This window comes from Canis lupus, chromosome 24, assembly GCF_048164855.1.
Source record: "Canis lupus baileyi chromosome 24, mCanLup2.hap1, whole genome shotgun sequence".
In the NCBI taxonomy this organism is placed as follows: domain Eukaryota; kingdom Metazoa; phylum Chordata; class Mammalia; order Carnivora; family Canidae; genus Canis; species Canis lupus.
In genome coordinates, this window is record NC_132861.1 from 33,031,298 (window position 1) to 33,054,392 (window position 23,095).

Here is a 23,095-nt window from a genome sequence, read left to right on the forward strand (position 1 = left end):
ATGACAGTAAGATCAACGATGGTTTTCTGCACTGGGAAAACATACTAGCTTTATTTGTCATGTTTGCTATCTCACAGAGACCTTTACTGAGAGAAATGGGAACTCTGGGGTTCTAAGAGATTAAGGTATTTGTTATTAAATACTGGTGGCTTGCTTGAGGTCACCCAGCTAGTTTGTGGAGAGTCTGGGAACTAGGAGCCAGTTTTTGGCTCATTTGATCTAATGTTTCTTCCATTATCCCACCAAACTACTGATTATCTCAGTACATTCATATCCCTTGACCCAGAGCACTTATAGAGGATAGATCCTCAAATATATTTTGAAGACAATCAAACTATAAATGGCCGAGGAAAACCCCCTAGTTGGTAAAACATATGAACAAAGCCCCCAAATGTGGCCTGGTATGACTGTATGCCTCATCCTTAGACAGACTTCCACTGCCTGAGAAAGGCTTCCAAAAACACTTGACAATGGCTTTGGAAAAAATGGAAAGCTTAATGAATCAAATCCGGCTTATACTAATAGACCTGCAAAAACCTCTCTGAGAGGGTATGTTGGTAGCTTTGCAATCAAAATTTCAATTTAATAACTTCTTAATTTGGAAGGCAATAAAGCTACAACAGAAGTTAAACTTCAAAATTGCTTTCAGCAAGGGAAATTAGATAAGACACCATTCTGCAAATGCTATTTGAAGCACCCACCTCCACGATCTAACCTCCTCCACCCCAGCGAAGTTCACCTTCCCCACCAACTTGCAGAAGGAAAAATGTGTGATTTTTTTGAAGGTCACATGAGAATGCTATTGAGTGTCCACCTATGTTCCCCGCTTTCCAATCTGAGAAGACTTCCCTCTAGCACAGGTACCCACCTCTGCAATTGAACCTCTCACATCAGTGTAGGCTTCATGGCCCCAAGCAAATCATCCAAGGGAAAGTAAAGCCATGTCTGAAGGAGGCTAATAAAATCAAGACAACATAATCATACAGTGACAGTTCCATTAAAGTTGGAAGGTAGTTCCTCAGCTAAAATCCTGACACATCCAGGAATAAATGGGCTTAAGCTACTTCCGTAGAGCAAAAGTCTACTGTTAACAGCAAACCGAGGACTATCAGAGGTAAGCCACTGAAAATTAAGATAATTGAATTAACCAGCTGCTGTGTAAAGAAATCTGAAAATGAGACCACAACAGCTGGGTGGACATTGGCTGAAATCTATGTGTTATAAGGATTGTGTAAACTTGACAGAGTCCTGCTCCTGATTGGTCCTAAGGTTGATTAAAAATGGAGTCCCAAAAGCCTATGTCAAGTTTTATAATAGGAATTCACTCTATATCAGTACAGGGTGATTACAAAGGGGTTTACCAAGTATCTCAGAGTCTGGTAACTACCTTGGATCCTTTTAGAAATAAAAACAGATGGTGAAGGAGACATATATAATTAGCCATTTGGAAACAGCATTACTCTCACATAAGGAAATGCACTCCGTTCTTGGAAGGTCCCAAAAGAGTAAATTTTTAACAGCCTGACATAAGAGCGGTACCTACAGAAAACCGACTCGAGGTGCCATTGTCATCACTGACCAATATGCAGCAGATATTTAAATCCAGCCTAGGAGCATCAGAGTGGCTTAGTCGGTTAAACATCTGACTTTTGGTTTCTGTTCAGGTCATGATCTTATGGGTCATGATCTCAGAGTTGTAAGATCAAACCCCATGTGCTGGGCATGGAGCCTGCTTAAGATTCTCTCTCTCTCTCTCTCTCTCTCTGCCCATGCTCTGCTCACATATGCGTGCATACGCATGCATGCTTTCCCAGAAAAAAGAAATATCAGCCAAATTTTCTTTTGATTGACAGCTCAGTGTTCTTAACTGGAAGAGCTGGGAGATGAGTTGGAGGTCATTGAAAAACTGCTAAAAGCAACTTTCCAATAGGATGACTGATGGTACAATTATCAAGAAGAGGAAGAAGGGTGGATCAGCTCAGGGTGTGATCCTAGAGTCCCGGGATCGAGTCCCAGGTCAGGATCCCTTCATGGAGCCTGCTTATCCCTCTGCCTATGTCTCCGCCTCTCTCTCTCTCTGTGTCTTTCATGAATAAATAAATAAAATCTTAAAAAAAAACCAAAACAATTATCAAGAAGATGACAGGTAATGCAAAATAAGATAGATGACAAATAAGTTTTAAAAAGAAAAAAAAGTCCTAGGCTTGCCTGTTTTTGTCCCCTTTTACTCTCAAAAATGTCTAGGTTGGGATCCCTGGGTGGCGCAGTGGTTTAGCGCCTGCCTTTGGCCCAGGGCGCGATCCTGGAGACCCGGGATCGAATCCCACGTCGGGCTCCCGGTGCATGGAGCCTGCTTCTCCCTCTGCCTATGTCTCTGCCTCTCTCTCTCCCTCCGTGTGACTATCATAAGAAAAAAAAAAAAATGTCTAGGTTTAAGGGCGCATGGGTGGGTTTGTCGGTTAAGCATCCAACTCTTGATTTCCACTCAGTTCATGATCTCACGGTGGTGGGATTGAGCCCCAGAGCCCCACAGTGGGCTCTGATTCGGCAGAGAGTCTGCTTGAGATTCACTTTCTCCCTCTCCATCTGCCCCTCCCTCCGCTTGCGTGCATGCTCTCTTTCTCTAAAATAAATACATAAATCTCTCTAAAAAAAGTTTAGGTTTATTTATTTATTATTATTTTTTAAGATTTTATTTATTTATTCATGAAAGACACACGGAAAGAGAGGCAGAGACCTAGGCAGAGGGAGAAGCAAGCTCCTTGCAAGGAGCCTGATGTGGGACTTGATCCTGGATCCTGGGATCATGCTCTGAGCTAAAGGCGGACGCTCAACCACTGAGCCACTCAGGTGCCCCAAAAGTTTAGGTTTAGATAACAAAGTGTGTGGTCACCCTATTTAAGGAGCCCCAGACATGGAAGATGAGAGAACTCTCTGCATTCAGGAGGTGTGAGCCCATGCCTGCTCCCCCTTAATACCAGCTGAGGCTTCAGGCAGGGACATCACCAACCTGGGTTGCTTTTCATCTATAAGATGAAAGACATAGCACTAGAGTATCTCAGTGGTCCCTTCTAGCTCTCAACTTATGACTTTATAGGAACTTTCTTTCCCCCTGCCTACTTAATCCCACCTACTCAGTCTTCATCTTACTCTTCACCTCTTCTGATGAAAGGCACATCACTTCTTAGATGTTTCTGCCTTGTTTCTGGACTTCTTCACTCATGCAGATTTAACTGAGTCATCTACCTCTTCAAAATCAGCTTCAGGGATTTTTTTTTTGGCCACCACCTCCTCTTTGTCTTCTGTTCTTTCAGTAAAGCATATCCATGAGATTGGATGGAGTTTAATAATCCAGGGTAGCTTTTGTTTTCTTCTGCTTCTTGTTCTCCCCATCATAACCTCTGAGTCAAATGAAATCTTTCTTAAGTGGTAGCTGAACAATACATTTCTTAGTGACATCCTAAATAACGAGGTGAAAGGCAATTATTAGCTTAAAGAGGGAATTGTTATACCCCACACAGAAAAGACACTGAAAATGTCACAGAAAGACACAGGAGTTTGCAGGGGCTGGAATGCCCAGACTAACAGAATTGTTCTTGTAAGTATGGAGAGGCAGAAAAGCAGTGTTTCTCAACCTCAGTTTAATATCCAAATTATCCAGGAGCTTGAAATACTATTGATCCCTTGCTCCCACCTTCCAGAAATTGATTTAATTGATCTGGGATGTGGTTTTGGCCACACATTGGGATTTTAAAAAATTCTACATATGATTCTAACCTAGGGCAAGGCGGAGAACTATTGCAAGAAGAGAGATTAAAAATGGTGGCAGAAATAACTGGACCTCAAGTTTCACCATTTTTTTTTTTTTTTTTATTTACTTATGATAGTCACAGAGAGAGAGAGAGAGGCAGAGACACAACACACGCAGAGGGAGAAGCAGGCTCCATGCACCGGGAGCCCGACGTGTGATTCGATCCTGTCTCTCCAGGATCGCGCCCTGGGCCAAAGGCAGGCGCTAAACCGCTGCGCCACCCAGGGATCCCAAGTTTCACCATTTAAAGATACGGTCCTAGAACCTGGAATTTTAAATGCTCATCATGGAGATGGGCCTCAAGGAATTTTGGAAAGAAGATCCATTCCAGAATTTTCTTTTTCTATTTCTCCTATGTCTATAGAAAGGGAATTCTAAGGGCAGCCGGGGTGCTCAGCGGTTTAGCGCCGCCTTCAGACCAGGGTGTGATCTTGGAGACCCGGGATCGAATCCCAGGTTGGGCTCCCTGCATGGGGCCTGCTTCTCCCTCTACCTGTCTCTTCCTCTCTGTCTCTCATGAATAAATAAAATCTTAAAAAAAAAAAAAAGAAAAGAAAAGAAAGGGAATTCTAACTTGAGGTGAATAAATCCCATGATTAGTCATGAAAAATATTCTATGCAAATGAGTATGTGCTCTGTTCTAAGCAGAGGTTCCATAGTTTTCATCAGTTTTTTAAAGGGGCCCATGGCCCATAATATTAAGAACCATTGATTTATTGGGGGGAAGGTCTTATGGGATGATTCATACTAAATAGTAAATGTCCTTATGCTGGTAGATTACAGGCCCTTTACAATTATTCCCCGTGAATCAGTGCTGTTGGTTAAAAAAGTATCACAATCAAATGTTGTCTTTTTATTAGACCTTATACCCTGATGAAATGGAGGTGAATACCACATGTTCTGTCCAAGAATTAGCAACAAATGTTTTGGAAAAATATCACTAGTGCAGAACAAGTGTGGCTTTTCATCCGCCTTCCCATTAATACTGAGCTAGAAACGCAAGGTCACAAAATACAATAGGATGTCTGAGGATCACAATACTAGAGTTGAGGGAACTAGAGTACGATGAAATAAGATGTGATCTATTTCCATTTATTTACAAAGAGTTTCCACTCACTCAAAAGTTGTTGCTAAGAACATGACATTTCTCTCAACTGCTCACAAGAGATATGTTTTTGAAGAAAGGCAGAATGGTTATTACAAACCTTGCAGATGACATGCAGGCTACTTTGGTTTTACATGGAAGAGTCATCCCCAGTCTTCTTCATCCCTCTGCAGAAAGTCTGAGAGTACAGTCCTGAAATACATGCCTTTGTATGCCACCTCCATCAGCCAACGCTCCTTAAATGATTCCATGCTCAATACAAATCCTACTGGTTACCAGAGGAGCAACTTCTCCCAGGTCATGCTTGGAGACTTTCTTCATAGCTTTGGATCTCAAAGGAAGAACTTGGGTGCCCTTCAGTGTGAGTTTCTAGTCCTTCCAGAGAAATCAACTCTGTGGCCAAATCCAAAATGTTGATGACCTCCATTTTGTCACTCTAGTTCCTAAAAATTGATGAAAAGTGCTATGGTCTTTGTGCATGTCTCTTTCACTTTTTTTGTTTGTTTTTTTCTTAGTCAACTAAAAGTTTGTAGTCTGGAATTTTCCTATTAAATCCTGAACTTGGGATGCCTGGATGGGTCAGCGGTTGAGCATCTGCCTTCAGCTCAGGGTGTGATCCTGGGGTCTGGGATCAAGTCCCACATCAGGCTCCTTGCAGACAGCCTGCTTCTCCCTCTGCCTGTGTCTCTGTCTCGCTCTTTCTGTGTGTCTCCATGAATAAACAAAATCTTTAAAAATAATAATAATAAAAATAAATACATCCTGAAGTTTCTTGCGAAACTTAATAGCATGCACTTGCTTGGCCAGTGACTCACCAGAAGACCTCTCCCCGGTATCCCTGTGGGCAACAGTGTTGAGAAAATGCCCTCCTCTGTCACCACACAGAATATCCTTGGGGACTGTGCAACTATATTACTGACCTTATCTGCCAGTGTGACCAGAAGTCACATAGTGACATAAACAAAGCACAGGGAATTAGAAAGGCAGACATGTGACGTTCTTAACCATCCCTGAGGAGTTGAATATGTTTCTGTGTCAGAAACATGATAGAACTGTCAAATGTTGACTGAATGGCCTAGGTGTTGTGAAATGTCACAAGTTTTTTGTTTTTCAGTAACAATGTAAAAACTGCAAAATTTTTCTTCAAAACAGAAAAAAAAAAAAAACAAATAACAAAGAGTAACTAACTATAAGCACATTGGTGTAATTCAACAGACGACCACAGCACCTTCGTTGTCCCATCCTTACTTGGCTGCTAAGAGATGCTGAATCACTAGAGGGTTCCCTTGGATTCTTCCCCCAGGTACCTGGCTTCTTAGGGAATGCTGGGCTATTGAACAGGAGGGAACTTGACCCAGTTTAAACAGTCCTGCTTCTCTCTTCCACCCCAGCCTCCTCATCCCCCACCTGTACCATTATATAACAGATGAAGACCAAATCTTTGATTTGGGAGAAAGGGAAAAAAATCTTTATGGTGGTATAGAAGTGATCTTTTGCCATTTGATTAGCATGCCTCAAATGGGAAGAGGACTATGGGCCAGCCAGTCAGCATCAATCTAAAAGGGGTGTTCAACCATCACTGGAGTAAAGTCGAATAATCCCAACCAAGAGAGAATACCCAATTGGTGAAATATAAATTGGTCCTGCCATCACCAAAGTAGAGTGTGCCCTGGAAGAAATACAAAACCCTGAACTGCCTGGGTGGTTCAGTTGGTTAAGCATCTGACTCTTGGGCAGCTCAGGTGGCTCAGCGGTTTAGCGCCACCTTCGGCCCAGGGTATGATCCTGGAGACCCAGGATCGAATCCCATGTCAGGCTTCCCTTCATGGAGCCTGCTTCTCCCTCTGCCTGTGTCTCTGCCTCTCTCTCTCTCTCTCTCTATGTCTCTCATGAATAACTAAATAAAATCTTTAAAAAATAAAAAAGCATCTGACTCTTGGTTTCAGCTCAGGTCATGGACTCAGGGTCGTAGGATGGAGCCCATGTCAGGCTCCCAGCTCAGTGCAGTCTGCTTGTCTGTCTCCTTTCCCCTGCCTCCCCAACCCCCCCCCCCGCCCCCTTCACTTGTGAGCTCATGTGCTCTCTTGTGCACTTTCTCTCTCAAGATAAATAAATTAATTTAAAAAATATATAAAACCCTTCCTAGTTTTGGTACCTTTAGTAACTTTAGCATTTTGTGGCACATGTGTATAAGGTCCAGGGGCTGCTTTATTCAGGGCCTGCCCCAACCCTGACAGCAGCCAGCTAATGGTTGACAAGTGATGAATGACATTGTGTTGTTTACCTGAAACAACTTATTTTTACTTAAGTTTGAAACTGTGCTATCTGCCTCCTAAGAAGTTGTCTGGTTCAGAAATCAGAAAAACATACATGTCAAAAATCTCTTATTTTGAACAGAAAGAGGTATGTAATACATATTTATTTCTTTAAAAAAATGTGTTCCTCTCTAACTTCTCTAAGCACCTGTCAAAAAAAATATATCAGTTTAAAGGGTGCGTGATGACTACTTTGCCTGAGGCACTCTTTGTTTAAATAAAGCTCTATACATTCACTTTTTATCAGCCTTGTAAACTCCTATGATGATCTGCAGTCTTTTGAAACAGTGATATACCAAATCATTCTACATGAGAACTGTTAGGAATATCTAATACATTTAGTGAGGCCTACATTTTGTCCTGACCAGATTCATCTGGAAAGATTTCCTCTTTTTTTAAGCTACAAATGTATGGATCCTAGCTCAGACCTATTGAATCATTCAAGAGTGGAGTCTGGGAAGGGAATTCGTGTCTGTTAAAATCCCAGTGCAGGGATGCCTGGGTGGCTCAGTGGTTGAGCTTCTGCCTTCGGCTCTGGTCGTCATCCCAAGACCTGGGATCAAGTTCCACAATGGGCTCCTTGCATGGAGCCTGCTTCTCCCTCTGCCTATGTCTCTGCCTCTCTCCCTGTGTCTCTCATGAATAAATAAATAAAATCTTAAAATAAAATAAAATTCCAGTGCAATTCTGGTGTGGGCCATTGGAGAACCAGGATTTGAGAACTGCTAATTTAGTCCACTGACCCCAGTGAACCAGCCTCATACTGATGAAGAATGTGCAGCCCAAGAAGGCCTCAAGGCAATCACTCTACACATGTCTAGTGAGCGCCTGCTATGTGCCAGGCATTATTCCATGTGTAGAGGCTACACCAGTGAATAGAAGAGACCAAAATCTACTAGTTCATGGCTTGTTCAAAGTAACTGATGAAACAGTTATTATGTACCTATAATGTACTTTGTTAAGCTAAGTTCTAGAAATACAGAGATAAAAGCAGCATTGTCCCTGCCTTCAAGGAGCTTCTAAACTAGCAAGAAACAAGTATGGAACCAGGTCATTACCACATAATAAGAAAAATCTTCCATAGTAGAGATACACACCAGGCAGGATAAAACCAGTCGTGGGAACAGAGAGGTCTGGAGGCCATTTGTGCCTGTGTTGTGTTTCACTCCACTCTCTATTTTTATGCAGTTTTATTATTCTGTTAGTACAGCATTTAGTTAGTCATTTGGGAGCCGCTAATAAGATGTTCGCCTGGAATGCTGATTTATGTTTTTGGCATGACTGAGGGAATGAGGCCTGTATGATTAAACTATAATATAACTGCATAAAATTAAATGCTAAGCTGGTAAGGTACTGATAAAAAGTGCCATTAAGGGGCTGGCAAATGGTAGTGTGGGTTGGACCTGGGGGGGTGGGTTGGGGTGGGTGGGTGGGTAGGAAAATGGACTTCTTTACATATTTACAACACTCTAAGCACTTCACACCTGCTACCTTATTAAGTCCTCATTGGAACCTACAAGGCAGTTATTATTTCCAACCCACTGCCTCCCTTTATAGAGGAAGATACAGAAGGTCAGAGAGGCTGCATAAGTTGCCCAAGGTCACACAGCGCAAGTTCAGGCCTTCAGGGCTACCTACCTTAGGATTCTCCTACTTCACAGCTCTGGGGCCCCCTGCACGGCATTCCCGAGATGCAGGGGCAGGAATGAGACCCCTTTTCTGGAGGAACAAAAGTCTAAGTGAGTGCTACCCTCAGAGCTTGATTATTCATTGGATGGTGCACTAGAAAGGAACATGAAGCACACAGGTTACCCTGAACCTCTAAACACGGAGCCGCCTGGGCCTTCTAGTCCTCGCCCAGGGTTCATTCAGCCAGAGGAAAGCATTGTTTGAGGAACCAGGCGCCCTCGATGGATGGCCGGGGTGAGATAAGATTGCTGACGACTGCTGAGAAGCTGCTGCAGGGGCCTGCTCCATTCAAGCAGGAAAATGTGTCACTTCCTCCCGGCTCCTAGATCCTTTCTCCGCGGGGGAGGAGGGGGGAGGGCCCCGCGCCTCGAAAGAATTTAGAATGGGTCCAGGCGGGGTGAGGGGAAGGCCAGGCCGAGTGGAAGGGTAGGCTTTAACCGGCTCTGGCTACACCCTTTTTAAAAGCCCCAGCATATTTTTACTTCTTGGCTCATTCTCAGCCTACCCTTCTGTGTCCTCATTCTTTTTTTAATCTCAGCACATTTACTCCTCCCCCACCTTCTATGCAAAAATCTCACTCCTCAATCTTTGCTGCATCTATTTTTCTGCAAAGCTGAAGCATTCAGAGCGGCTGAATGCTTTTTCCCCTCCACACAGCCCCACCCAGTAGGAATGTACACACACACACACACACACACACACACACAGCACCCAGTGCCTGATTCCCACAGAATAGTTATTTTAAAGAGTCCTGGCCTCGCTCACAGCCACACTCAGTTATTTCTTTCTTACTGTCTCATTGGAAAAGTCATGGAAGGAGAGGAAAATGTGGGGTTAATGCTAATCCAATTTGAGTTTGCAGTGGAGCTACGGTACAGACGGCCCCCGACTTAACCAGGGTGCGACTTAACATTTTTCCACCGTATGATGCTGCGAAAGCGATATGTATGCAGTAGAAACCATACTTCGAATTTTGAATTTGGATCTTTTCCCGGGCTAGCAACGTGCCACACGATCCTATCTTGTGATGCGGAGCAGTGGCAGCCAGCCGCAGCTCCCGGTCGGCCCCGCCATCCATCCATCCATCCGAGAGGGTGAATGACTGATTTACTTCCAACCCTTCTGTACCCGGAGAGCCATCCTGTTTTTTGCTTTCAGTACAGTAGTCAATCAATTACATGAGCTAGTCAACACTATTATCAAATAGGCTTTGCGTGAGATGATTTTGCCCAACTGTAGGCTAATGTTGCTGTTCTGTGCCGTTTAAGGCTGAGCTCTGATGGTGGGTAGGTTAGGAGCATCGAATGCATTTCGACTTCGTGATGTCTTCAATTCGTGATGGGTTTACCTGGACGTCACCCCATCATAAGTCGAGGAGGAGCTGCACTTTAGAGATGGAAGCGCTTATCGTGTCTAACTGTCTTTCTGCAGGCGAGAATGGGATGGGAGGACTTACTCCAAGCCTCCCAGCTGGTTAGGAGCAGAACCCGGGCCACCCCTTGAATGCCCCCCCCCCGTGGACTTGGCACTGTCACTACAGATTGGGCCAGAGGTGGCTTCCCCACAGAGATGTTTCCAGTGCCCGCAGCTCCTGTAATTCACTACGTGTGCATAATTGCACCACTAGGGCTTTTGTGGCTTTAAAGGACTTTCTTTCACCCCACCTTAAATCACTTCTTTCCTCCAACATCCCTGAAAGCCGGGCTTGCCGCTCAGATGCACAGCGAGTTTCACCAGCAGCAGCTCCACTCACCTCTCCACCTCTGAAGCCACCTAGATGTTGGCAAACACTGATTTTTCTATTTGCCTTGTTCCTTATTTGGAAGCAGCTGAGCTTTCCCCAAAACATGTTGGGGCAATTCTAATTGGCAAGGTGTGTGTCAACACTGCTGAACTCACCAGCCAGCTTACATTGTTCACCTATCCAAGTGGTTCCAGGGGAGAAGCCGGTTCCCTTCCCAGCCCTCGCTCGATGCCACACACACCCCACCCACGGGATCAGAAGGGCTTGTGCAAGGAGAATTTCCTGTTCTGCTGACTCATCTCCTGCAATGAGATGGAAGGCAAGCTTATATTTTCTTTTCCAGCTTTTAAAGGGAAATGGGAGCCTTCTGAGTTCAGATTGCTCTGAGACGAGATCAAGTAGGGGCAACGGCTGGCACATAAAACTAAATAAATGAGCATCGAGTGTATTTATGATAGCCCAAATAGCTGGCTCAGAGAAGTGGGCACTGGGGTGTGATGGGGTGCAAGGCTAGCTCTGGCTACCGCACAACCGAGGGGCTCTGAGCTTTCAATTTGTGGGGAGGCTTGCTGGCAAGAAGGACAGTTGGAAGGGGGCATGCCCGGGTTTCACTTGTGCGTGGGTAACAATGCAGCAATCAGACTTAATATCCCATATGCTTTCTAACAGAGAACAAAGGCATTCCACTTCTGGCCGAACCTAAATTGAGGGAAGGATGATTCAACTCAGTGTAGGAAACAGCAGGAAATCCGTCAATAGCATTTACATTTGGGAGGCAATTGAGCCAGATTTTTGCCAAACAAGATTGGAATTAAGAGAAAAAAGGGATTTGGATAAGGCTTGTTCATTTCAATGTATGCACATTTTACCTTACAACGTATATAGAGATATTGGTATATGAAATAATGGAATGGGGGGGTGATAGTGCATGGTACTGATAGGTACTGATATTACGTGGGAGTCCATTATAATATTCTCTTTACTTTATAAATGTTTGGATTTTTCATAATAAAAAATATTTTAAACCCTTGGATCCTATTTTTGGCTCTAATTTTCAGTGTTTCCTTTGTGACCTTTATACTTCAAAATCTTCATCTGTAGCCTAGAGACACCCGAATGTTATCACTTCTTGGTTCATGGATGTTTGGAGCATTTGTGAAATCATGTTTTGGAAGGTAATTTGTAAATTGTACTCTTCTATTGCAAAGTAGTGTCTACTTTATCGTAATAAAGATAATATACATACATAATTTAAAAAAATTCAAGCCATACAAAGGACATGAAAGTTTCCCCTCCTCAGCACTCTCCACGAGAAGCAATTACTGTTATCATAGAAATTCATTAGATATGAAATTTCTTATGTTCATGTAAGTAACTTGAAACTTTTAAGCCAAGGGGTCTCAGACGTTAGGAAAGTTTGGCTGAAGTGGAACCCAGAACTCCACATTTCCAATTGGCTGTTAAAGAGCATAGCAATCCCCTGGAGATCTTGTTGAAATGCAGATTCTAGTCTGTAGGTCAGGGATGGGACCTGAGACTGCATTCTAACTGGGTCCCACATGCTGCAGGTCCAGGACTACACTTGGAGTATCAAGGTTCTGCAGATTTCTACCCTGCCCGGAAAACACCTTACATTTATTTCAAACACTTGCAATGAGGCAGTAAAGTACATAGAATTTTAAGAATGAAAACAATATTAAAAAATGCCCTGAAATAGACAAATGTGCATTCTAAAAGTAACTCAGACCAGCATCTCTGCTTCTGAGCACCAGGAAGCATTCCCTCAAGAGGCCATGTTCTTATAGTATCATTTCTTCTGGGCTCTAGAATCTAGAGCAAAAATAAAATCCTCTGGGTCCCCCACAGCTGGTGTCTCCCAGGTGTAAAATCACACTTTTGTACCGACATACAGCCCCCAATTGCCTTCACAGCCTTTTGCCGATGACAGTTGATCTCAAAAATCTTTCGACCTTTTAGTCTCAGCTTTTGGTGGACTAAAATTGAACTTACAGGTGAAGTTTTTGCAAATTTGTGTATGTGTGTGCATATATATATATATATATGCATAATTCATAATTTGGCACCCCTTGCAAGGAGGGAAGAGGCTAATTTGGTGTACATATTTTTAACTAAAGTTTCGGGAAATATTACAAACAGGACCTTTTTTAATATTTGCCAGGACACTTACGAAGTAGTCCAAATTACACGACAGTGGCATAAAAATTATTTTGAGCTGAAGACATTTGAGAATCAACAGATGCAGAAAGAAGCTTTGTCTGACTGCCCGCCCTCCCACCCCCATTCCCCACACACTTATCTTGCTAAAAGCAGAAACTCCTGGGAATGAGACAGTCATAATTCCCCTCTTCTGGGCAGTTGCACTCCCAGGAAGGATACCTAAGATGAAATGATCATAAATCTCCTCTCCAGGGGGAAGTTTCAGGCCCCAAAGAAGTTAAAGAAGACCACTCACACTTTCATAAACAATTATTGTCACAAACTCTCTTATCTCCCATTTTTTTTTCTGTTAAAAGCCTGTTTGTTTTTCCTAAAGAAACCATTTGTTCTTCCCATAGGAGCCTTTTCCTACCCTTGCCTTTTCCTCTGTTAAGTTAGGTACGTAAATCCTTAATTTTAGCCGTTGAGCTGAGCCACTTTCTTTCTAAGCTCCCAAATACCTAAATAAATAAAAATTGCTTTTCTCTCACCAATCTGGCTTTTGGCAATTTAATTCACAAGCCCCAGTCTTAAACCCAAGAGGGTAGAGAGGAAAGACTTTTCCCCCTGTGACACCTATATGATTCATATATGATGGAAAATTCCTGATGGAGAACATGTATTATACTTCATTTCCATTTAAAAATTTTTCTTAAATTATGATAAAATACGGGGCACCTGGGTGGCTCTGCGGCTGGGCGGCTGCCTTTGGCTCAGGTCATGATCCTGGCGTCCTGGGATCCAGTCCTGCATTAGGTTCCCCGTCCGCAGTGAGCCTGCTTCTTCCTCTGCCTAGGTCTCTGCCTCTTTCTGTGTGTCTCTCAGGATTAAATAAATAAAATCTTTAAAAAATTATGATAAAATGCATATAATATAAAATTGACTACCAGAATCCATTTTAAGAGTATAATTCAGCATTATTAAGTATATTCACATATGGTGCAACCAATCCTCAGAACATTTTCATCTTGCAAAACTGAAACTGTATCCATTAAGCAACAACTTCTCATTCTTCCCTCCCCCCAAGACTCTGGCAACCACCATTCTACTTTTTGCGTCTGTTCCTTCCACTGCTCTAGATACCTCATATGAGTGGAATCATATAGTATTTGCCTTTTTGTGACTGGCTGATTTTACTTAGCATGATGTTCTCCAGGTTCATCCATCTATTTGAATTTTTTAAACAAAATGAATATTCATTCATAGAGATATTCCAGAGTCACTGTTCCTTGGAGTTTCTTATTGTTAGATTTTATTTTTGCAGGGATAAGTCTCTACTTCCGTGTGCGTATGTGGCATGTGCACGTGTGCATTTGCACATGCGTGTGCTTTTGTGCCTATCTGTGTGGCTTGTTTTATTTTCTAGCAAGGGCTGGTACTTCACCATCTGAAAGGCTTTAGGTGATTCACGTCATTTTACTTCACACTATTCCTGTTAAGTCATGAAGCCAAAATATATAGACATTTCAGGAACAGTAAGTCGTTGGTGGAAAGTCAGATTCCAGGGCTGTTCTGTTTATGGCTCAACTGGCTCTAGCACTGTTCTAGGGGAGATAAGTCTTGGTTGTGATCCCTGAGTGAGTCAGGTTTCTGGTGGTGTGTGTCTCAGGGTGACAGCACCCATCGAGCACCCACCACCCTCTTGATTCACAAGCGGGTGCATAACCATGAGAGGGCTAACTATAAAACTAGTCAAGGCCGTGTCCTGTGGGGTTTGGGACAGTGACATCATCTCTACAAATAAGGACACATTCACGTCCCTGGCTTCCTCCCAAATATCCTTCAATTCCTGCCAGAAGGGACTAAGAAAAATGAGGCTCCATCTTCCTGGAAATTGTTTTATTTTTATCACTCTGAATGCTAATCCTCTGAGACAGCAATGGCAGAGGTCCCCCAGAGGGGACTGTAGTGGAGGGTGATGGGAGAGAACAGAAAACTTGGATCCTATCCCTGGCACTGCCACACATGTTCTTGGTAGAAACCCACTGGTGGCTGTACCCCAGGGCCTGGGACATGCTGGACACGTGGTAGACACTCAATAATGACCTAGTAAGAGTGAATTTTCCCACATGACCTTGGACAAACCAGTTAACCTTTCTAGCCTTCCATTTTCTTTCTGTTAAGTGAAATAACAGGGTAGAATGAGCTCTGTTTTTCCTCTCAGCTTGAGTATTCTTTGATTTGAGAAAGAACTTTCTAAATTTAACTGTTATCACTTCTATGTCAGCATGTTCGGGGTAGGGATAAATTCCAAGAGAACAGTTTTAAAAATTTATCTTCCTGGAGAAATAAAATTGTTTTTCTCCTTAGGGTAAGACTTCGGTGTTGAGGTTGGATGGGGAAGAGGAGTAGAATTTTGGAGATTAGTTATTAGCCTAGTATCCAAGTCTATAGATGATGGATTGTCACAACCTCAGGTCATCTTTTGGGACATCAGGAATATCTTGTTAAGAAAGATAGATAGATGTTCTTTTTTTATTTTTTATTTTTTGAAGAATGTTCTATTTTTAAAATTTCATTACAAATGAGAAGAATCAATAATCAAACTATCCAAGTTATCCAGATTATCCAACAAGGATAATATAAGATTACATGCATTTGGAAAGGCCACTAGGACTTTTACAGTTTATGAAATATATCAGTTATACAGGATTTTGATCAATTTTTTCTTAAAGCGATTTGTTTTTACAGTGAAAAGGGGGGGGGGGAGCAAAGCAAAGCAAAAATGGGGAAGTCTGAGAAAGGCCAGGTTTTCTAGCTTGTTCTGTGAAGTGCTGGATAACTTACCACTCCTGCTGCCATCTAACAGGACAATGAGACATCCTGTTGTGATTGTATCTTACAGGGATATTTTCAGTATAGGCAGGTTCGGTATAAAATGAAAACATAATAGTAGTGTTGCTCAAAGTGATGTTATTTCACCCCTGGAGAAGAGTGTGTACTTGTTACCAAACCCCAAGGAAGATACAGTGAAGCTGGGAATAAAACGACTTGGGAGCTCTGATTTGAGCACTATCGTTTTCTGCTTAATTATCAAGTGATTTCATTATTTAAAAGCTCCTGAAGGAGGCACAGAATTTTGTTGGACAGATACTCAAGACACTTGGCACAAAGCACACATCTGGGGGAGGGAGTCAGTGACTGGCAGACTGGTGTCGGAGTTGAGAAATAGAATATACTTTTTATATTTGAATTTTCAAAACCATGTGCATATAGCACTTTCACAAAGAGCTGTACATCATTACTCAAGCTGTCAGGATAAAGTTTGGTCTAAACACATGGACCAAATTGTCAACAGGCTAACATGTTATAAAGCATAACAAAATTGTGTAGAATAAAAGTTGAAAAAGGCATCATGGCTTGGTGTAAACAATGTTATTCTAATAGCAGTCAGGAGGGACTCTATCTCTGTCTAGTTTGCTCATCTCGACAGGTGATGTCTCTTTTTTGGTTCATGTAGGTCACTGGTGCTCAGTCCTGGCTATATAGCAGAAAAACAGCATCAAAAGAATTGTGTGTTTGGGGCAGCCCTGGTGGCCCAGCGGTTTAGCGCCGCCTTCAGCCCAGGGGGTGATCCTGGAGACCTGGGATTGAGTCCCACGTTGGGCTCCCTGCATGGAGCCTGCTTTTCCCTCTGCCTGTGTCTCTGCTTCTCTCTCTCTCTCTCTCTCTCTCTCTCTGTCTGTGTCTGTCATGAATAAATAAATAAAATCTTAAAAAAAATTGTGTTGTTTGGATCCCACTCCTCATAGATTCAGACTTCATTGATCTGAAGACACTGGCTTATTGGTGTTTTTCAACGTTTTGTTTTCATTGTTTCTACCCTAAGGTCCTTTTTAAAGATATATTTTCCTAATTGCCCTCTTCCATAAAAATTTACCACCACTGGATATAATGTATATCTCTTTATGTGTTGTATGTACATCTATACTTTATGCATCAAAAAGAGTCAGATTTTTTTGCTTATGCTGCAAATTCATGATCTAGATGAACTTTGAGGTCTTTCATACACTTAAGAATTATATAACTTTCTAAATTTAACTTATCTGAAATAATGGTGGAAAGAAACAAGAAAGAGGATATACTACCCTACATATTCTAACATCCACTTTGCTATTCAGGCATACAACACCTGTATGTATGTCCATACCCTGCTCAGTGAAGGAGGCAGACAGAGGGCAATTTCATACAAAAATTAAGAAGATCCATCCCCACTGTGGGAAGATTCCTGACTACTTTAGCTGGGCACAGTGGGTGGGACTGCCTCACACAAGAGTTATCTGCCAACACTGGGAGTGGTCTGACACAGGCCAGATGTGAAAGCAAATCCCAGAATTTGCTGGGAGTTTGAGCCATATCATCTTGAAGGGCCCTTTTAAGCACAATTCTATGCCTAAAGCAAGAGCAAGTCATTGGAATAAATGGTAAAGCAATCTCCCCACTCCAGGACTTCCATGGCAGGTGGATGTGCATAGGTGGTACTAACCACCTTCACTTGTACTTAGCATTATTTATAAACAAGTGTATTGTCCTCTCACTAATAAAAGGGGCTTGGAAATGTTCAGCCAATGCCCATTTAGGAGGCAAGTAAAAACCACAATAGGACTCAGAGAATGTCTTAAATTAAGTCCTTTCATTCTGAGAAAACCCATTACATGCATGCTGGATCCCCCACAATAGCGTTTGTTGGCTTTAACAACAAAGCAAGACTTAAAAAAGCCTAAAAGTTGTAGATACAGATATAGAGTCCTAATTTTAAAAACCAGGCTTGGGATCGCCTGGGTAGCTCAGCTGGTTGGGTGTTTGCCTTCAGCTCAGGTCATGATCCCAGGGTCCTGGAATTGAGCCCCATGTCAGGCTCCCTGCTCAGGAGGGAGTTGCTTCTCCCTCTCCCTCTGCTGCTCCCCCTTGCTTGTGCTTGCTTGCTCTTTCACTTCTCTCTCTATCAAATAAAGAAAATCTTTTTTAAAAAATCAAGCTTGATTGTAGGTTTTTATGATGCCATCATTTGTGGGCGTTGATCCTGAATGCTGGGGCTTCCTTCCCCTCTAGCTAGAGAGCAGCAATATGTTCCTTACCTCACTTTCATTTGAATGCACCTGTGAAAACATTTTTGATCTAAAGTTGAAGATTCAGGATAAAAGGAGACAGTGAGAAGTAGAAGGGAGATGTCAACTTAAAAAATAAAAGGTAACAAATAAATAACAACAATAATAATGCATTTGGAAACCCAGGTTGGCTTGTGTGCCCTCAAGGGTCTTACAGTACAGTTGGTGAATCAGATCATTTTTATGAAAAGCTAAGTAATAATATAAGGTATTATTAAATAGGAAGTACAGGTATTAAGGAATTTATAGGTGGGAGTGCTCCCTGAGATCTGGTGTCACAGAGGTAGAGGAATGATGGGGGTGGATATATCTGCATATATATAAGACAAGAAGAAAAGCCAGCTAGGGATTGAAAAAGAACAAAGTAAAGTAATTGGGTTGAACAATTCAAGAGAAGTTAGAAGTTTCTTAAGTCTGATCCTTCAAGCTGCTGTTTCTGGAGCTGTTCCTATGACTAGTAGTACAAGTCTAGAAGAAGATGATGTGATGTCTGCACAAAGGTACCTGGACAATTTTATGGCCTCCAGATGTCAATGGAAAGAACTCCAGTGCTCAAAATGAGAGTCATTAGCAACTCGGTGGTGGGTAAAATCCAGACCATTCAACAGGTCTTGGGGCTAAATATGCCTGAATGCATTTCTTCTTGCAATGATGTACACACCTCATTGTGAAGGGTCCAGTGTTCACCTATCCAGGATGATGATGGGGAAGCCAGTATGGACAAAACGTCATATCAACAATGGAATCAAGAATTACACCCCTGACATGGTGTAGAAGGGTACTGACTATGCCATCTAGAAGGCTTTTCAAGTATGGAGTGATCTGACTCCCTGAAATCTAGACAGATTAGACCGGGTGAGGCTGACATTCTGATATATTTCACACATGGAGTTCACAGGGACTCCAATCCTTTTGATGGCAGAGGTTGGACCATTACCCATGCTTATGGATGCAGAGATGGTATTGGAAGGGATTTGCATTTTGATGAGGCTGAAATCAAAATTAAATACACCAAAGGCATAAAGTTGTTTCTCCTTGTTGCTCATGAGCTTGGCTATTCCAAAGATCCAAAGGCTCTCATGTTCTCTCTCTATAGTTATGTTGACTTCAACAGACTTTGACTCTCTAATGATGTCTATGACATTCAGTCTCTAAGGACACTCATAAAAGCAACAACCTGTGTCACGTCCTTACACTATGGAACCAGCCACCCGTGGCCCCAATTTGAATGTTGATACTATCACCATAATTAGAAGAAAAATCTTTTTCTTTAAAGGTGGGTGCTTTTGGTGGAAGCTTCCTGAGCTATCAGGAAGGTTAGGTTAGGTTTATTCACTTGTGAAATTGGAGCCAGGAGGCAAGTTTTTCTAAAGATGACAAGTGCTGGTTAATCAGAGATTTCAACCCACAGTCAAATGATCCCAAGAGCACACATTGTCTGGGCTTCTCTGATTCTGGAAAAGATTCCTGCTGCTGTTTTCAATCCACTAATCTACAAACCCTTTCTCTTGGTGTGTAAACAATTTGGGAGGTGAGATGAGAGGAGACAATTTGTGGGCCTTGGTTATCCCACCTTGATTACCGAGAAATTTCCAGGAAACTACTCCAAAGGATACAATTGTTTCTTCCAAGGATATAATCAGCTTGAATATAACAAGCTATCCAATACATCACCAAAAATATAAACTGAAATTTTTATAACATTTTTCAGTTTTGAGAACCCTGCCAGCACATAGTCTTTTCATTTTCAATTTTTCCTGTTAAGTTTGAAAATAGAGATCATTAAAGGCCAAGAGGATACCTTTTGGAGAATACTCAGTAAGTTGGTTCTTAAAAAGCTTTGTACAAAGAAGTGATACTTATTCCTTTCTGACTTGTCAAAAAATGAGAAATGATGTTTCAGTGACCATTACATTTTTCAACAAGAGCATCATTTTAATAAAGATTAATTACAGAGAGGTGATTGGCTGGCTCCATTGGACGAGCATGTGACTCCTGATCTCATTGGGTATAGAGATCAGTTAAATAATAATAAAAAAAGAGTAAATACAGAATACATCTTGGAACTTAACTGTCAATTGTGTAAGCAAACTATTTAAATGGTGATAATATCATTTTATTCTGTTTCAAGATTGACTCTCTTAGTGTTACATATGAAATATACAGAAGTTAAAACTTTGTATCTTTTTTTTTTAATTTTTATTTATTTATGATAGTCACAGAGAGAGAGAGAGAGAGAGAGAGAGAGAGAGAGGCAGAGACATAGGCAGAGGGAGAAGCAGGCTCCATGCACCGGGAGCCCGACGTGGGATTCGATCCCGGGTCTCCAGGATCGCGCCCTGGGCCAAAGGCAGGCGCCAAACCGCTGCGCCACCCAGGGATCCCCATAAGTTAAAACTTTGAAAGGAAAAAAACCTCCACTGGATCACTGTTCTGATTGGATCCCCAATCCTGTTAATATCCCTTTCACTTTGATCTATTTAGATCCCCAGTTCACCCCGGGCCTCTTATCACCTCAGCCCCCTAATGACCACCTTTGGCCTTTGCTGGTAGACAGCTCCCAGTGAGGTACTCCCAGGACACACCTCAACGACCATCTCTCCTGTGAGGCAGTGGCAGGAAGCAACCAGAGTTGGCCCTATGGGTAGGTTAAGGCTTAGGCAGGTGTGCTGATCACAATAGGGCATTTCATGCATTTCATGCAGGGACTATGATCTGAAGAAGAGTGCAGAATAGAAAATGTGAAAGGTCTCTGGGGGGCTATGTGTTGGTCAGCTCACCTGGCACAGATGATTTACAGCAGGCATCACTGAAGTCAGGCTGAGAAGGGAGCTCAGAGTTCTATGGTTGGAAGCTTCTAGATGAAGCTGAGGCCCTCAAGACAACAGAATTGACTCTCAGCCTCTAGGTACTGTAAAGAAATACAACTTTGGGGGAAGGTTGACATCCAGTACCCCCTCCTATTGCTGAATCTTTTTGCCCAGTTTTGTAGTCAGATCCTTCCAGAAAGAAAGGAGCATAAGTCTTGTATGCTTAGTCAGTTCTCCAAATGTATGAGGCAAGCTCACGTGTTGCCAAGTTTATATAATCACAGACTCTAAGGGAAAGAAAGGGCCTTACAGTCCTCATACACCACACCCTCACCCATTGTTTAAAAACCTGCAACATCAAAAGCAGGGCATGGGGCCTAGGATGGAACCAGTGCTGGCCGGTTCCCGACTTCTCAGAGCAAACTATACCTTCATCCACCTCAGCTAGTTCAGCCTCCACTGGGGTACACAGAACCTCACTGCTAATCCCTCACCCACCCAGGACACCCCGCCCCCCAGGCTTCCTGTCTTCCCTTCCCCTCACCTTTCTAGCTTGAACATCCTCAGGTCCTTGCAACATTTCTCATGCCTTTTGGTCTCCTCTCATTCTCATTTATGCCCTTGCAATTTCTTTCTTTATGAGGAAGAATATTTTATGGATAATGACTGAAGAAAGCATTTATACGGTTTTTTTTTAAGTTACATTTTGTGAGATGTAGTACACATACCATAAAACTCATTTCAAATACTTCCATCCCCCAAAGATTCTCTTGTGCCAACATGCACAATTTGCACAATTTGCACAATTAATCCTCATTTCCACCTCCAGCTCTAGGCAACCTCTGATCTGCTTTCCATCTCTATAATTTTGGGATTTTTTTAAAAAGGGTTGCTTTTTATATAATTTTTTTTCCTTATCAGCCATCTGAGAACCCATGAAACAGCTTTGTATTATAGAACATTCCTTTAAGACAGCCTTTTCAGCTTTGAATTTTTTTTTTGAATTTTTGCCTATAGATGCAGATAGAGTTAATAATAACTCATGAATGATTGTTCCAGAATGGGTTATTATATAATTTGTCTTCCTTTTTTTTTTTTTAAGATTTATTTATTTATTTGTGATAGGGAGGGAGAGAGAGAGAGAGAGAGAGAGAGGCAGAGACACAGGAGGAGGGAGAAGCAGGCTCCATGCCAGGAGCCCGATGTGGGACTCGATCCCAGGACTCCAGGATTGCGCCCTGGGCCGAAGGCAGGTGCTAAACCGCTGAGCCACCCAGGGATCCCCATAATTTGTCTTCCTAATCACTTAAGAGTCATCCAAATAGTACAACCAGAGGCTCTCCCAAAATATACCCTGGAGCTCTGGTTCAAATCTAGAGTACTGAATGAACTATTGATCCACCCAGCATGGCACTTTAAGGTTTTGATGCCTTGCCGGGGGTCATGGGATGAGGCTGCAATGGAGCACCATGAGCCTTGGCTCTCCCCTCGTCATTCCTCTGCCTCGCAGCCCCTCCAAGCTCCAGCCTGCCATTGTTCCCATCCTCAGGCCTACAAGGAACCCCTTGCCTTTTCTCCCCCAACTCAAGTCCAAACCCACTCTTTGAGATCCAGCCCAGGTCTCTGAAGCTTTCACTGACCACACTCTTCAGGACCTTGAAATGCCACATATTCCAAATATGCCTCAAATGCCACATATTCCAGTTGCTCATGACACTGTCTATGACCATAAACGGCTTGAGAGGGCGACCTCGTGGTTAAACCTCCCTTACGGTTCCCACAGCCTTAGACAAATGGGCTGTCCTGACCCTTAACCCCTGCCCCCTGCCCCTTGACTTCTCCCTCCTTCGAGCCCCTCTAGGTCTTTGAACTTCTGACTTATTTCGTAGTCTTTTGAGTGCTTCATTATGTGGCCAGTGTCCTGTGGACAGTAGCTTACTCATCTTTGGTCTTCCTCTGGGGCCTGACGACACTGCTTTGTACATAATAATAACAGCAAAATAACAACCACCCACATTTGTGTATCACTTCACAATTTTGAAAGTGCTTTTATATCTTTTCTATGGTCTGACCCCATGTAGTCCTGTGATAAAGGTATGATTATTATACTCCTTTTACAGACAAGAAATCTATGCCCAGGGCTCCTACTTCTAAGATATTCTGGTGCAAAGTGCCAGCACTCTGCTATACCACCCTACAACACAATAAATCATCGTTGAATTGATTTAATGCTACTTTGTTGGCTATGTCGATATGGATGTGGGTACAAGAAGTAAGGACCAGGGTAGGGTTGTTC

General features: G+C 42.6%; 1 long non-coding RNA gene across 1 annotated transcript; it reads right to left on the reverse strand.

Annotated features, from left to right (window-relative positions):
- Window positions 1-2,720: 2,720 nt before the first annotated feature.
- On the reverse strand, window positions 2,721-12,933 carry LOC140615996 (uncharacterized). The gene is made up of 3 exons (XR_012016521.1): window positions 8,870-12,933; window positions 5,017-5,644; window positions 2,721-3,460 (listed from the first exon to the last, which is right to left on the reverse strand). It is a non-coding gene; the product is annotated as an uncharacterized lncRNA (long non-coding RNA).
- Window positions 12,934-23,095: the final 10,162 nt, after the last annotated feature.